Source organism: Oncorhynchus keta, unplaced genomic scaffold (assembly GCF_023373465.1).
Source record: "Oncorhynchus keta strain PuntledgeMale-10-30-2019 unplaced genomic scaffold, Oket_V2 Un_contig_1320_pilon_pilon, whole genome shotgun sequence".
Lineage (NCBI taxonomy): Eukaryota > Metazoa > Chordata > Actinopteri > Salmoniformes > Salmonidae > Oncorhynchus > Oncorhynchus keta.
The window spans coordinates 409,452-425,000 of record NW_026278150.1 but is presented as its reverse complement, the minus strand read 5'-3'; the positions used below and the strand labels follow the sequence as shown (position 1 = coordinate 425,000).

At 40.2% G+C, this 15,549-nt stretch overlaps 1 protein-coding gene and 1 long non-coding RNA gene across 2 annotated transcripts in view; both read left to right on the top strand.

The window, feature by feature from the left end:
• The window catches only part of LOC118380674 (nectin-1-like), a 154,090-nt gene that overhangs the window by 40,085 nt on the left and 98,456 nt on the right, over nt 1-15,549 (top strand). The gene's annotated exons all lie outside the window — the stretch shown is intronic.
• On the top strand, nt 5,591-6,188 carry LOC127918122 (uncharacterized). Its single transcript, XR_008098971.1, has 3 exons — nt 5,591-5,706; nt 5,888-6,052; nt 6,088-6,188. It is a non-coding gene; the product is annotated as an uncharacterized LOC127918122 (long non-coding RNA).

The window sequence follows — 15,549 nt, the reverse complement described above, 5'->3', positions numbered from 1 at the left end:
GCATTCACCTTATGACATCCAGTAGAACAGTCACTTTACAATAGTGCATCTAAATCTTAAAGGGGGGGTGAGAAGGATTACTTATCCTATCCTAGGTATTCCTTAAAGAGGTGGGGTTTCAGGTGTCTCTCTATACATTCCAATCAGAACTGACTAGTCCAAATGCTATAATGGACTGTACGGATATGAATTTTCTCTCTTGCTCCCATAGCCTAGTTATATAATGAAGTCAGGAGTTTAGTAACAATGAAGGTCTGTTCCTTAGTTCATTCATTTGTACAATCTCCAGGTGGCAGGAACGGACTATCTCCAGACTGTCTAGAATGCTGATTTACAGTGACTGACCTTGGCTACAGGAGAGGAGGGAAAGCTCGAGAAACTATAGGGCCTCTCTACCGGTGTCATGAAGAGATAGAACATTTAGAAAACGCTGACGTCATTTTCAGTTTATAACCTGTGGAAAAATGTGTATGTGGCAGTACTCTCTTGTAATAAACGCTGTTATCTGACTTTTAAGACTGGTCTTGATCTATTTCATGCATAATTAATGAATTTACAACTCATTAATGAAATAGAGAGAGTGCGAATTTGGTTTTGGCTACAAAACAACAGTTCTCTATTAGGGTTAGGATTAGGTCTCTATTAGTGTTAAGTCTCTATTAGGGTTAGGTCTATATTAGGGTTAGGGTTAGGTCGCTATCGGGGTTAGATCACTATTATGGTTAAGGTTAGGTCTCGATTAGGGTTAGGTCTGAATCCTGGCTCAGGAAGGCCACCAAAAATTCGGAGATTTCCATAACCAACTATAACATCTAACGTCAAGATAGAACTACCAAAGGGGGAGGAGTTGCAGTCTACTGCAGAGATAGCCTGCAAAGTAATGTCATACTTTCCAGGTCCATAACCAAACAGTTCGAACTACTAATTTTGAAAATGACTCACTCCAGAAATAAGTCTCTCACTGTTGCCGCCTGCTACCGACCCCCGTCAGCTCCCAGCTGTGCCCTGGACACCATTTGTGAATTGATCGGCCCCCATCTAGCTTCAGATTTTGTTCTGTTAGGTGACCTAAACTGGGATATGCTTAACACCCCGGCAGTCCTACAATCTAAGCTAGATGCCCTCAATCTCACACAAATCATCAAGGAACCCACCAGGTACAACCCTAAATCTGTAAACAAGGGCACCCTCATAGACGTCATCCTGACCAACTGGCCCTCCAAATACACCCCTGCTGTCTTCAACCAGGATTTCAGCGATCATTGCCTCATTGCCTGTATCCGCTACGGAGCCGCAGTCAAACGACCACCCCTGATCACTGTCAAACGCTCCCTAAAACACTTCTGTGAGGAGGCCTTTCTAATCGACCTGGCAGGGGTATCCTGGAAGGACATTGACCTCATCCCGTCAGTTGAGGATGCCTGGTCATTCTTTATAAGTAACTTCATCACCATTTTAGATAAGCATGCTCCGTTCAAAAAATGCAGAACTAAGAACAGATACAGCCCTTGGTTCACTCCAGACCTGACTGCCCTCGACCAGCACAAAAACATCATGTGGCGGACTGCAATAGCATCGAATAGTCCCCGCGATATGCAACTGTTCAGGGAAGTCAGTAACCAATACACGCAGTTGGTTAGGAAAGCTAAGGCCAGCTTCTTCAGGCAGAAGTTTGCATCCTGTAGCTCCAACTCCAAAAAGTTCTGGGACACTGTGAAGTCCATGGAGAACAAGAGCACCTCCTCCCAGCTGCCCACTGCACTGAGGCTAGGTAACACGGTCAACACCGATAAATCCATGATTATCGACAATTTCAACAAGCATTTCTCAACGGCTGGCCATGCCTTCCGCCTGGCTACTCCAACCTCGGCCAACAGCTCCGCCCCCCCAGCAGCTACTCGCCCAAGCCTCTCCAGGTTTTCCTTTACCCAAATCCAGATAGCAGATGTTCTGAAAGAGCTGCAAAACCTGGACCCGTACAAATCAGCTGGGCTTGACAATCTGGACCCTGCCTATCTAAGGTCTTCGAAAGCCAAGTCAACAAACAGGTCACTGACCATCTCGAATCCCACCGTACCTTCTCCGCTGTGCAATCTGGTTTCCGAGCCGGTCACGGGTGCACCTCAGCCACGCTCAAGGTACTAAACGGTATCATAACCGCCATCGATAAAAGACAGTACTGTGCAGCCGTCTTCATCGACCTTGCCAAGGCTTTCGACTCGGTCAATCACCATATTCTTATCGGCAGACTCAGTAGCCTTGGTTTTTCGGATGACTGCCTTGCCTGGTTCACCAATTACTTTGCAGACAGAGTTCAGTGTGTCAAATCGGAGGGCATGCTGTCCGGTCCTCTGGCAGTCTCTATGGGGGTGCCACAGGGTTCAATCCTCGGGCCGACTCTTTTTTCTGTATATATCAATGATATTGCTCTTGCTGCGGGCGATTCCCTGATCCACCTCTACGCAGACGACACCATTCTATATACTTCCGGCCCGTCCTTGGACACTGTGCTATCTAACCTCCAAACGAGCTTCAATGCCATACAACACTCCTTCCGTGGCCTCCAACTGCTCTTAAACGCTAGTAAAACCAAATGCATGCTTTTCAACCGTTCGCTGCCTGCACCCGCACGCCTGACCAGTATCACCACCCTGCAGGGTTCCAATCTTGAATATGTGGACATCTATAAGTACCTAGGTGTCTGGCTAGACTGTAAACTCTGCTTCCAGACTCATATCAAACATCTCCAATCGAAAATAAAATCAAGAGTCGGCTTTCTATTCCGCAACAAAGCCTCCTTCACTCACGCTGCCAAACTTACCCTAGTAAAACTGACTATCCTACCGATCCTCGACTTCGGCGATGTCATCTACAAAATTGCTTCCAACACTCTACTCAGCAAACTGGATGCAGTTTATCACAGTGCCATCCGTTTTGTCACTAAAGCACCTTATACCACCCACCACTGCGACTTGTATGCTCTAGTCGGCTGGCCCTCGCTACATATTCGTCGCCAGACCCACTGGCTCCAGGTCATCTACAAGTCCATGCTAGGTAAAGCTCCGCCTTATCTCAGTTCACTGGTCACGATGGCAACACCCATCCGTAGCACGCGCTCCAGCAGGTGTATCTCACTGATCATCCCTAAAGCCAACACCTCATTTGGCCGACTTTCGTTCCAGTTCTCTGCTGCCTGTGACTGGAACGAATTGCAAAAATCGCTGAAGTTGGAGACTTTTATCTCCCTCACCAACTTCAAACATCTGCTATCTGAGCAGCTAACCGATCGCTGCAGCTGTACATAGTTAATCGGCAAATAGCCCACCCATTTTTACCTACCTCATCCCCATACTGTTTTTATTTATTTACTTTTCTGCTCTTTTGCACACCAATATCTCTACCTGTACATGATCATCTGATCATTTATCACTCCAGTGTTAATCTGCAATATTGTAATTATTCCCCTACCTCCTCATGCCTTTTGCACACATTGTATATAGACTCCCCCTTTTTTTCTACTGTGTTATTGACTTGTTAATTGTTTACTCCATGTGTAACTCTGTGTTGTTGTCTGTTCACACTGCTATGCTTTATCTTGGCCAGGTCGCAGTTGTAAATGAGAACTTGTTCTCAACTAGCCTACCTGGTTAAATAAAGGTGAAATAAAAAATAATTAGGGTTAGGTCTCTATTAGGGTTAAGCTTAGGTCTCTATTAGGGTTAGGTCTCTATTAATGTAGCTAGTAGCCAACACCGAATCATAGATCGAAGATAATGTAGCTAGTAGCTAACACCTACTACTAGGTTGAAGATAATGTAGCTAGTAGCTAACACCTACTACTAGGTTGAAGATAATGTAGCTAGTAGCTAACACCTAATACTAGGTTGAAGATAATGTAGCTAGTAGCCAACACCTAATAATAGGTTGAAGATAATGTAGCTAGTAGCCAACACCTAATAATAGGTTGAAGATAATGTAGCTAGTAGCTAACACCTACTACTAGGTTGAAGATAATGTAGCTAGTAGCTAACACCTAATACTAGGTTGAAGATAATGTAGCTAGTAGCCAACACCTAATAATAGGTTGAAGATAATGTAGCTAGTAGCCAACACCTAATAAATAATAGGTGGAAGACGATGTAGCTCGTATCACAACCGACTGTGATTGGGAGTCCCACTCTTCAGCTCGCTGTCTCTCTGTTACTCTTCAGCTCTCTGTCTCTCTGTTACTCTTCAGCTCTCTGTCTCTCTGTTACTCTTCAGCTCTCTGTCTCTCTGTTCCTCTTCAGCTCTCTGTCTCTCTGTTCCTCTTCAGCTCTCTGTCTCTCTGTTCCTCTTCAGCTCTCTGTCTCTCTGTTCCTCTTCAGCTCTCTGTCTCTCTGTTCCTCTTCAGCTCTCTGTCTCTCTGTTCCTCTTCAGCTCTCTGTCTCTCTGTTCCTCTTCAGCTCTCTGTCTCTCTGTTCCTCTTCAGCTCTCTGTATCTCTGTTACTCTTCAGCTCTCTGTCTCTCTGTTCCTCTTCAGCTCTCTGTCTCTCTGTTCCTCTTCAGCTCTCTGTCTCTCTGTTCCTCTTCAGCTCTCTGTATCTCTGTTACTCTTCAGCTCTCTGTCTCTCTGTTCCTCTTCAGCTCTCTGTATCTCTGTTACTCTTCAGCTCTCTGTCTCTCTGTTCCTCTTCAGCTCTCTGTCTCTCTGTTACTCTTCAGCTCTCTGTCTCTCTGTTACTCTTCAGCTCTCTGTCTCTCGGTTACTCTTCAGCTCTCTGTCTCTCTGTTACTCTTCAGCTCTCTGTCTCTCTGTTCCTCTTCAGCTCTCTGTCTCTCTGTTACTCTTCAGCTCTCTGTCTCTCGGTTACTCTTCATCTCTCTGTCTCTCTGTTACTCTTCAGCTCTCTGTTACTCTGTTACTCTTCAGCTCTCTGTTACTCTGTTACTCTTCATCTGTATCTCTGTTACTCTTCAGCTCTCTGTCTCTCTGTTCCTCTTCAGCTCTCTGTCTCTTCAGCTGTTCTCTGTTACTTTCAGCTCTCTGTTACTCTGTTCCTCTTCAGCTCTCTGTTACTCTGTTACTCTTCAGCTCTCTGTTACTCTGTTACTCTTCATCTGTCTCTCTGTTCCTCTTCATCTGTATCTCTGTTACTCTTCAGCTTCCTCTTTCAGCTCTCTGTTACTCTGTTACTCTTCAGCTCTCTGTCTACTCTGTTCCTCTTCATCTGTATCTCTGTTCCTCTTCATCTGTATCTCTGTTACTCTTCAGCTCTCTGTATCTCTGTTACTCTTCAGCTCTCTGTCTACTCTGTTACTCTTCATCTGTATCTCTGTTACTCTTCATCTGTATCTGTCTCTTCAGCTTCCTCTTCAGCTCTCTGTCTCTCTGTTCCTCTTCAGCTCTCTGTCTCTCTGTTACTCTGGAGCTCTCTGTCTCTCGGTTACTCTTCATCTCTCTGTCTCTCTGTTACTCTTCAGCTCTCTGTTACTCTGTTAATCTTAAGCTCTCTGTTACTCTGTTACTCTTCAGCTCTCCACAGCTCTCTGTCTCTCTGTAATTATAGCCCAGCTCCTCTCATTGTGCCTGCTGGAGAGGGGGGGAGACAGAGAGAGGGAAACAGGTCAGGGAGAGAGAGACAGAGAGAGGGAAACAGGTCAGGGAGAGAGAGACAGAGAGAGGGAAACAGGTCAGGGAGAGAGAGACAGAGAGAGGGAAACAGGTCAGGGAGAGAGAGACAGAGAGAGGGAAACTCTCTGTCTCAGGGAGAGAGAGACAGAGACTCAGGTCAGGGAGAGAGAGACAGAGAGAGGGAAACAGGTCAGGGAGAGAGAGACAGAGAGAGGGAAACTGGTCAGGGAGAGAGAGACTTCAGGGAGAGAGAGACAGAGAGAGGGAAACAGGTCAGGGAGAGAGAGACAGAGAGAGGGAAACAGGTCAGGGAGAGAGAGACAGAGAGAGGGAAACAGGTCAGGGAGAGAGAGACAGAGAGAGGGAAACAGGTCAGGGAGAGAGAGACAGAGAGAGGGAAACAGGTCAGGGAGAGAGAGACAGAGAGAGGGAAACAGGTCAGGGAGAGAGAGAGACAGAGAGAGGGAAACAGGTCAGGGAGAGAGAGACAGAGAGAGGGAAACAGGTCAGGGAGAGAGAGACAGAGAGAGGGAAACAGGTCAGGGAGAGAGAGACAGAGAGAGGGAAACAGGTCAGCAGAGAGAGGGAAACAGGTCATTGTGAGAGAGACCTCAGCAGAGAGAGGGAAACAGGTGGGAGAGAGAGACAGAGAGAGGGAAACAGGTCAGGGAGACAGAGAGAGGGAAACAGGTCAGGGAGAGAGAGACAGAGAGGCAGACAGGGGATAGGACTATTTGCACTAGGGCTGTCCCTGACTTAAAACATATTTGGTTGACCGAGAGTCTGTTTTAAAAACGTGTATAAAAAGACACACCCTATGGATTTTAAACATATCAACTATATGCACTGAGCTTGTCTGATGCTTTAAGCTCACTGTTTGATTAAATAATGAAGACACACAAATGACTAGAGGGAGTCTGACCGCAATTGATTTGATTGTGCTCAGACTTGCTGCACTGTGTTAAAATGACAGTGAGTGACTGTGTGACTAGCGGCCATTGTCTCTTTCTCCTCCTCGCTGTAGCGGGCCACTACACACACACTACACACACACTACACACACACTACATACACACTACACACACACTACATACGCACTACACACACACTACACACATACGACAGAACATCAGCTGTGTTTACCGCTCGCTCCATGCTGCCACATAATTACTGCCATTTCTGACTGACAAGTCCAGTTACCGAAATCATTTGTTTCGGAAAAACATTCCCTGTTCCCTCAACTCTTGCTCTCTTTACGTGATATACGAATGCATCTCATGACCAATACAGCCCTATACCTATAGCATATCTGTTAGATCACAATGTGCTTTTCAGTTGGGAACAATAAGTCAACAACAATAAGTCAACAACAATAAGTCAACAACAATAAGTCAACAACAATAAGTCAACAACAATAAGTCAACAACAATAAGTCAACAACAATAAGTCAACAACAATAAGTCAACAACAATAAGTCAACAACAATAAGTCAACAACAATAAGTCAACAACAATAAGTGACCGCACTTTTGTTGTTGTTGTTTATTTGTGACTCTGCAATTTCTGAAATGGAACAGTTTATTTATTGTTTACGCTAATTATTCAAGGATCATTTGATTTTATTTTTATATGAAAATGTTTGATTGCATTTCAAATCATGAATGACTCATATGCTGTGTGATGACATGAACGAATGAATGATTGATTGATTGATTGATTGATACACTAGTCAATATACGTATTGAAATATAGGCCTAATTAAGTTACGGTATTAAGACCAAACAGGATGTGCTCTCTCTAATGATAATGACATGGTGGTTCTATACTAAGTCTACTAATGATAATGACATGGTGGTTCTATACTAAGTCTACTAATGATAATGATATGGTGGTTCTATACTAAGTCTAAATGATAATGTCTATACTAAGTCTACTAATGATAATGAATGGTGGTTCATACAACAATGATAATGAATCTATACTAAGTCTACTAATGATAATGACATGGTGGTTCTAACTAACTATAAGATAATGAATGGTGGTTCTATACAATCCACTAATGATAGTCATGGTGGTTCTATACTAAGTCTAATGATAATGACAATACTACTAATCAATGACATGGTGGTTCTACTAAGTCTACTAATGATAATGATATGGTGGTTCATACTAAGTCTACTAATGATAATGACAATACTAAGTCTACTAATGATAATGACATGGTGGTGCTATACAAGTCAAATGATAATGACATGGTGGTTCTATACTAAGTTCACTAATGATAATGTCATGGTGGTTCTATACTAAGTCTACTAATGATAATGACATCATACTAAGTCTACTAATGATAATGACATGGTGGTTCTATACTAAGTCTACTAATGATAATGACATGGTGGTTCTATACTAAGTCTACTAATGATAATGACATGGTGGTTCTATACTAAGTCACTAATGATAATGACATGGTGGTTCTATACTAAGTCTACTAATGATAATGACATGGTGGTTCTATACTAAGTCTACTAATGATAATGACATGGTGGTTCTATACTAAGTCCACTAATGATAATGACATGGTGGTTCTATACTAAGTCTACTAATGATAATGACATGGTGGTTCTATACTAAGTCTACTAATGATAATGAATGGTGGTTCTATACTAAGTCTACTAATGATAATGACATGATGGTTCTATACTAAGTCTACTAATGATAATGAATGGTGGTTCTATACAAAGTCTACTAATGATAATGACATGGTGGTTCTATACTACTAATGATAATGACATGGTGGTTCTATACTAAGTCTACTAATGATAATGACATGGTGGTTCTATACTAAGTCTACTAATGATAATGACATGGTGGTTCTATACTAAGTCTACTAATGATAATGACATGGTGGTTCTATACTAAGTCTACTAATGATAATGAATGGTGGTTCTATACTAAGTCTACTAATGATAATGATATGGTGGTTCTATACTAAGTCTACTAATGATAATGACATGGTGGTTCTATACTAAGTCTACTAATGATAATGAATGGTGGTTCTATACTAAGTCTACTAATGATAATGACATGGTGGTTCTATACTAAGTCCACTAATGATAATGAATGGTGGTTCTATACTAAGTCTACTAATGATAATGACATGGTGGTTCTATACTAAGTCTACTAATGATAATGACATGATGGTTCCTTACTAAGTCTACTAATGATAATGAATGGTGGTTCTATACTAAGTCTACTAATGATAATGAATGGTGGTTCTATACTAAGTCTACTAATGATAATGACATGGTGGTTCTATACTAAGTCTACTAATGATAATGACATGGTGGTTCTATACTAAGTCTACTAATGATAATGACATGGTGGTTCTATACTAAGTCCACTAATGATAATGACATGATGGTTCTATACTAAGTCTACTAATGATAATGACATGGTGGTTCTATACTAAGTCTACTAATGATAATGACATGGTGGTTCTATACTAAGTCTACTAATGATAATGACATGGTGGTTCTATACTAAGTCTACTAATGATAATGACATGGTGGTTCTATACTAAGTCTACTAATGATAATGACATGGTGGTTCTATACTAAGTCTACTAATGATAATGACATGGTGATTCTATACTAAGTCTACTAATGATAATGACATGGTGATTCTATACTAAGTCTACTAATGATAATGACATGGTGGTTCTATACTAAGTCTACTAATGATAATGACATGGTGGTTCTATACTAAGTCTACTAATGATAATGACATGGTGGTTCTATACTAAGTCTACTAATGATAATGACATGGTGGTTCTATACTACTAATGATCTATACTAAGTCTACTAATGATAATGACATGGTGGTTCTATACTAAGTCTACTAATGATAATGACATGGTGGTTCTATACTAAGTCTACTAATGATAATGACATGGTGGTTCTATACTAAGTCTACTAATGATAATGACATGGTGGTTCTATACTAAGTCCACTAATGATAATGACATGGTGGTTCTATACTAAGTCTACTAATGATAATGACATGGTGGTTCTATACTAAGTCTACTAATGATAATGACATGGTGGTTCTATACTAAGTCCACTAATGATAATGACATGGTGGTTCTATACTAAGTCTACTAATGATAATGACATGGTGGTTCTATACTAAGTCTACTAATGATAATGAATGGTGGTTCTATACTAAGTCTACTAATGATAATGACATGATGGTTCTATACTAAGTCTACTAATGATAATGAATGGTGGTTCTATACTAAGTCTACTAATGATAATGACATGGTGGTTCTATACTACTAATGATAATGACATGGTGGTTCTATACTAAGTCTACTAATGATAATGACATGGTGGTTCTATACTAAGTCTACTAATGATAATGACATGGTGGTTCTATACTAAGTCTACTAATGATAATGACATGGTGGTTCTATACTAAGTCTACTAATGATAATGAATGGTGGTTCTATACTAAGTCTACTAATGATAATGATATGGTGGTTCTATACTAAGTCTACTAATGATAATGACATGGTGGTTCTATACTAAGTCTACTAATGATAATGAATGGTGGTTCTATACTAAGTCTACTAATGATAATGACATGGTGGTTCTATACTAAGTCTACTAATGATAATGAATGGTGGTTCTATACTAAGTCTACTAATGATAATGACATGGTGGTTCTATACTAAGTCTACTAATGATAATGACATGATGGTTCTATACTAAGTCTACTAATGATAATGAATGGTGGTTCTATACTAAGTCTACTAATGATAATGAATGGTGGTTCTATACTAAGTCTACTAATGATAATGACATGGTGGTTCTATACTAAGTCTACTAATGATAATGACATGGTGGTTCTATACTAAGTCTACTAATGATAATGACATGGTGGTTCTATACTAAGTCCACTAATGATAATGACATGATGGTTCTATACTAAGTCTACTAATGATAATGACATGGTGGTTCTATACTAAGTCTACTAATGATAATGACATGGTGGTTCTATACTAAGTCTACTAATGATAATGACATGGTGGTTCTATACTAAGTCTACTAATGATAAGACATGGTGGTTCTATACTAAGTCTACTAATGATACTGACATGGTGGTTCTATACTAAGTCTACTAATGATAATGACATGGTGATTCTATACTAAGTCTACTAATGATAATGACATGGTGATTCTATACTAAGTCTACTAATGATAATGACATGGTGGTTCTATACTAAGTCTACTAATGATAATGACATGGTGGTTCTATACTAAGTCTACTAATGATAATGACATGGTGGTTCTATACTAAGTCTACTAATGATAATGACATGGTGGTTCTATACTACTAATGATAATGAATGGTGGTTCTATACTAAGTCTACTAATGATAATGACATGGTGGTTCTATACTACTAATGATAATGAATGGTGGTTCTATACTAAGTCTACTAATGATATTGACATGGTGGTTCTATACTAAGTCTACTAATGATAATGATATGGTGGTTCTATACTAAGTCTACTAATGATAATGACATGGTGGTTCTATACTAAGTCTACTAATGATAAGGACATGGTGGTTCTATACTAAGTCTACTAATGATAATGACATGGTGGTTCTATACTACTAATGATAATGACATGGTGGTTCTATACTAAGTCTACTAATGATAATGACATGGTGGTTCTATACTAAGTCTACTAATGATAATGACATGGTGGTTCTATACTAAGTCTACTAATGATAATGACATGGTGGTTCTATACTAAGTCTACTAATGATAAGGACATGGTGGTTCTATACTAAGTCTACTAATGATAATGACATGGTGGTTCTATACTACTAATGATAATGACATGGTGGTTCTATACTAAGTCTACTAATGATAATGACATGGTGGTTCTATACTAAGTCTACTAATGATAATGACATGGTGGTTCTATACTAAGTCTACTAATGATAATGACATGGTGGTTCTATACTAAGTCTACTAATGATAATGACATGGTGGTGCTATACTAAGTCTACTAATGATAATGACATGGTGGTTCTATACTAAGTCTACTAATGACATGGTGGTTCTATACTAAGTCTACTAATGATAATGACATGATGGTTATATACTAAGTCTACTAATGATAATGATGTGGTTCTATACTAAGTCTACTAATGATAATGATGTGGTTCTATACTAATGATAATGACATGGTGGTTCTATACTAAGTCCACTAATGATACTGACAATGTGGTTCTACAAGGCTGCTATACTAAGGTAGGCTTTTGATAATGCCTTTACTTCTACTACTACTACTTCTACTACTGATAATAATAATAATAATAATAATAATAACCATAATAATAACCATAATAATCATAATAATAACCATAATAATCATAATAATAACCATAATAATCATAATAATAACCATAATAATAACCATAATAATAATAATAATCATTATACATAATAATAATAATCATAATAACCATAATCATCATAATAACAGTCAGAATGATAATAATGATTATAATTGCAATTATAATAATCACCATCTTAATGATAGTAATACTAATCATTTGAAGAATATGAATAATAATAATTATAATAATAATCACAATCATTATAATTATAATAATAATAAGAAAAAGGAGGGTTTTTATTTAAAAAAATACATTTCATTTTTATTTAAAAAAATACATTTCAGGCAATTTGGTGTAAACAACACCAAATAAAACCAGTTAAAATGAAGAAGAAAATGTGTAAAGCATTCAGTACAGCAGAGCAAAGTATTTGTCAAATAGTTTTATCCAACATGTTGTTGTTGAAAGATTAAAAACAGATGAATTTGTGAAATAAAGAGAGAAAGAGAAAGAGAGAGGGGGGTGGGCTTGTTTTCCCACCAGTATGTTACATACCTGCTCAGACCTGTTCTGTTCCAGGAACCTCTCTCTCATTCTCTCTCTCTCTCTCTCTCTCTCTCTCTCTCTCTCTCTCTGTCTCTCCCTCTCTCTCATTCTCTCTCTTTCTCTCTCTCTCTCTCTCTCTCTCTCTCTCTCTCTCTCTCTCTCTCTCTCTCTCTCTCTCTCTCTCTCTCTCTCTCTCTCTCTCTCTCTCTCTCTCTCTCATTCTCTCTCTCTCTCTCTCTCTCTCTCTCTCTCTCTCTCTCTCTCTCTCTCTCTCTCTCTCTCTCTCTCTCTCTCTCTCTCTCTCTCTCTCTCTCTCTCTCTCTCTCTCTCTCTCTCTCTCTCTCTCTCTCTCTCTCTCTCTCTCTCTCTCTCTCTCTCTCTCTCTCTCTCTCTCTCTCTCTCTCTCTCTCTCTCTCTCTCTCTCTCTCTCTGCCAGGGGCCCTCTGGTCCTTGATTGGATCTGGGGTTTCCCATGAGGCCCCTAGTACTTCAGACAGGGTTTTGGGGGCTGCGCCACTGTAATTACCCACAATTCCCCCTGGTCGGCATCCGCGTGGGCCGGTGTTTATGTGCAGAGAGTCTGAGAGGGTAGAGGGGAGGAGGAGGCGAAGAGGAGGAAGGGCAGGAGGAGGAGGAGGGGGGTGACACTAGCATAGAATTGCAACACCTAAACCCAGCCTCTCTCTGTCAGTATTGTTCAAGTGGGTTAGAGACAGATCTACAGCTAGCTCTATATATTAAGGACTTCTGTCTCTGCTCTACCTTCTCATCTTTAGATATAATTCTAACTGCTGTTGGCACACCATCTAAATTGCATTGGATGTTTTCAGAAAGCGCCATACCCTTATGATCCAATGCTGTAATACCAGACCAGAGAAGACAACGCTGGGACACAGGTGTTGTAAAGTTAGAGGGGATGATGGAGAGAGAGGGAGAGGAGAAGAGGTGTCAGACTGCATTAGTCAATCCATCTGTCATCTCAACAGTCCCTCAAGTGATTGTAAATCTCTGAGGGGAATGTCTGCTTTGACGTGGTCTTGGGGAAAATGAAAGTTGATGTGTTCTCACTCAGTCAGCCCCGTAAAAAGGTTGCCACTTTATTTGTATATTTCTGCTTGGTTGATCTATCCGCCTGTCGCAAGGTAAAATACTGTACTTGAATGTGAACATATAAAGACATATTAAACACAGGTGAATGGTGATGCATATATAGACAATATCTAGATAATATGCAGTGTATTCTGAAAACATTCAAACCCCCTTTTCCACATTCTGTGATGCTACAGCCTGATTCTACAACGTACTAGAAGAACAACAAAACAATCCTCAACAACCTAAACATATAATGTCGAAGAAAAAAAAATGTTTTAAATCAATGTTTTGCAAATTTATTTAAAAAAAATCATAAACACAAAATACCTTATTTACATAAGTATTCAGACCCTTTGCTATGAGACTCGAAATTGAGTTCAGGTGCATCTTGTTTCCATTAATCATCCTTGAGATGTGTCTTCAACTTGATTGGAGTCCACCTGTGGTAAATTCAATTGATTGAACATGATTTGGAAAGGCACACACCTGTCTATATAAAGTTACCACAGTTGACAGTGTATGTCAGAGCAAAAACCAAGTCATGAGGTCGAAGGAATTGTCAGTAGCGCTCAGAGACAGGATTGAGGATTGTGTCGAGGTACAGATCTGGGGAAGGGTACCAAAATATTGTGATGTCATTATGGGGTATTGTGATGTCATTATGCGGTATTGTGATGTCATTATGGGGTATTGTGATTTCATTATGGGGTATTGTGATGTCATTATGGGGTATTGTGATGTCATTATGGGGTATTGTGATTTCATTATGGGGTATTGTAATGTCATTATGGGGTATTGTATGTAGACAGATCAGGTAAAAAAAATGATTTAATCTATTTTAGAATAAGTCTGTAACGTAACAAAATGTGGAAAAACTCAAGGGGTCTGAATTCTTCCCAAATTCACTGTGCATACAATATCTAGACAATATCTACCTCTCAAAACATGAACATAACACAGCTGATGTATATGGATATTTAAGAGCGCTATGCTGCAATTCTGTTCTGCAATCTTAAAGGTGTTTTTCTTTCCTTAAATCTATATTGTTGAATGCTCAAGGCCACGAATCTAAGGTCTGAACCAAGCGCTTGACTGTCTCTCTGTTTTGTGACTGCTGTGTCCTTCAACTTCAAGGCTGTTGGAGCTGAGTTTAGTCACCATCAGGACACACATACACACATATCCTCTCGTTCCTCTCTCTCCAGCATCACCTCTCTCCTCCTCTTCCTCCCTCTCTCTCTCCCTCTCCCTCTCTCTCTCCCTCTTCCTCCCTCTCTCCTCCTCTTCCTCCCTCTCTCTCTCCAGCATCACCTCTCTCCTCCTCTTCCTCCCTCTCTCTCTCCCTCTCCCTCTCTCTCTGTCATCCGGCTGGGTGAGTGTGCCTGTTTCACCCTGAGTACTGCAGTTGTATGAGTCTGATTTTATTAACAAGTGGAAATTCTTTATTTTTCTTCTTCCTGCGGGTTCACTCCTCACTGCTGGGTATTAATACAGTTCTGGTGGGTTGTAAATATAATAAAACACACACACACACACACACACACACACACACACACACACACACACACACAAACAGCAATGAGGCGAGGGGTAATCGGTATGTTCACAGATGGAGCCAGGAGGAGCCAGGAGGAGAGGATAGATCCAGGAGGAGAGGATCGATCCAAGAGGAGTCAGGAGGAGAGGATAGATCCAGGAGGAGCCAAGAGGAGAGGATAGATCCAGGAGGAGAGGATAGATCCAGGAGGAGAGGATAGATCCAGGAGGAGAGGATATATCCAGGAGGAGAGGATATATCTAGGAGGAGAGGATAGATCCAGGAGGAGAGGATAGATCCAGGAGGAGAGGATATATCTAGGAGGAGAGGATAGATCCAGGAGGAGAGG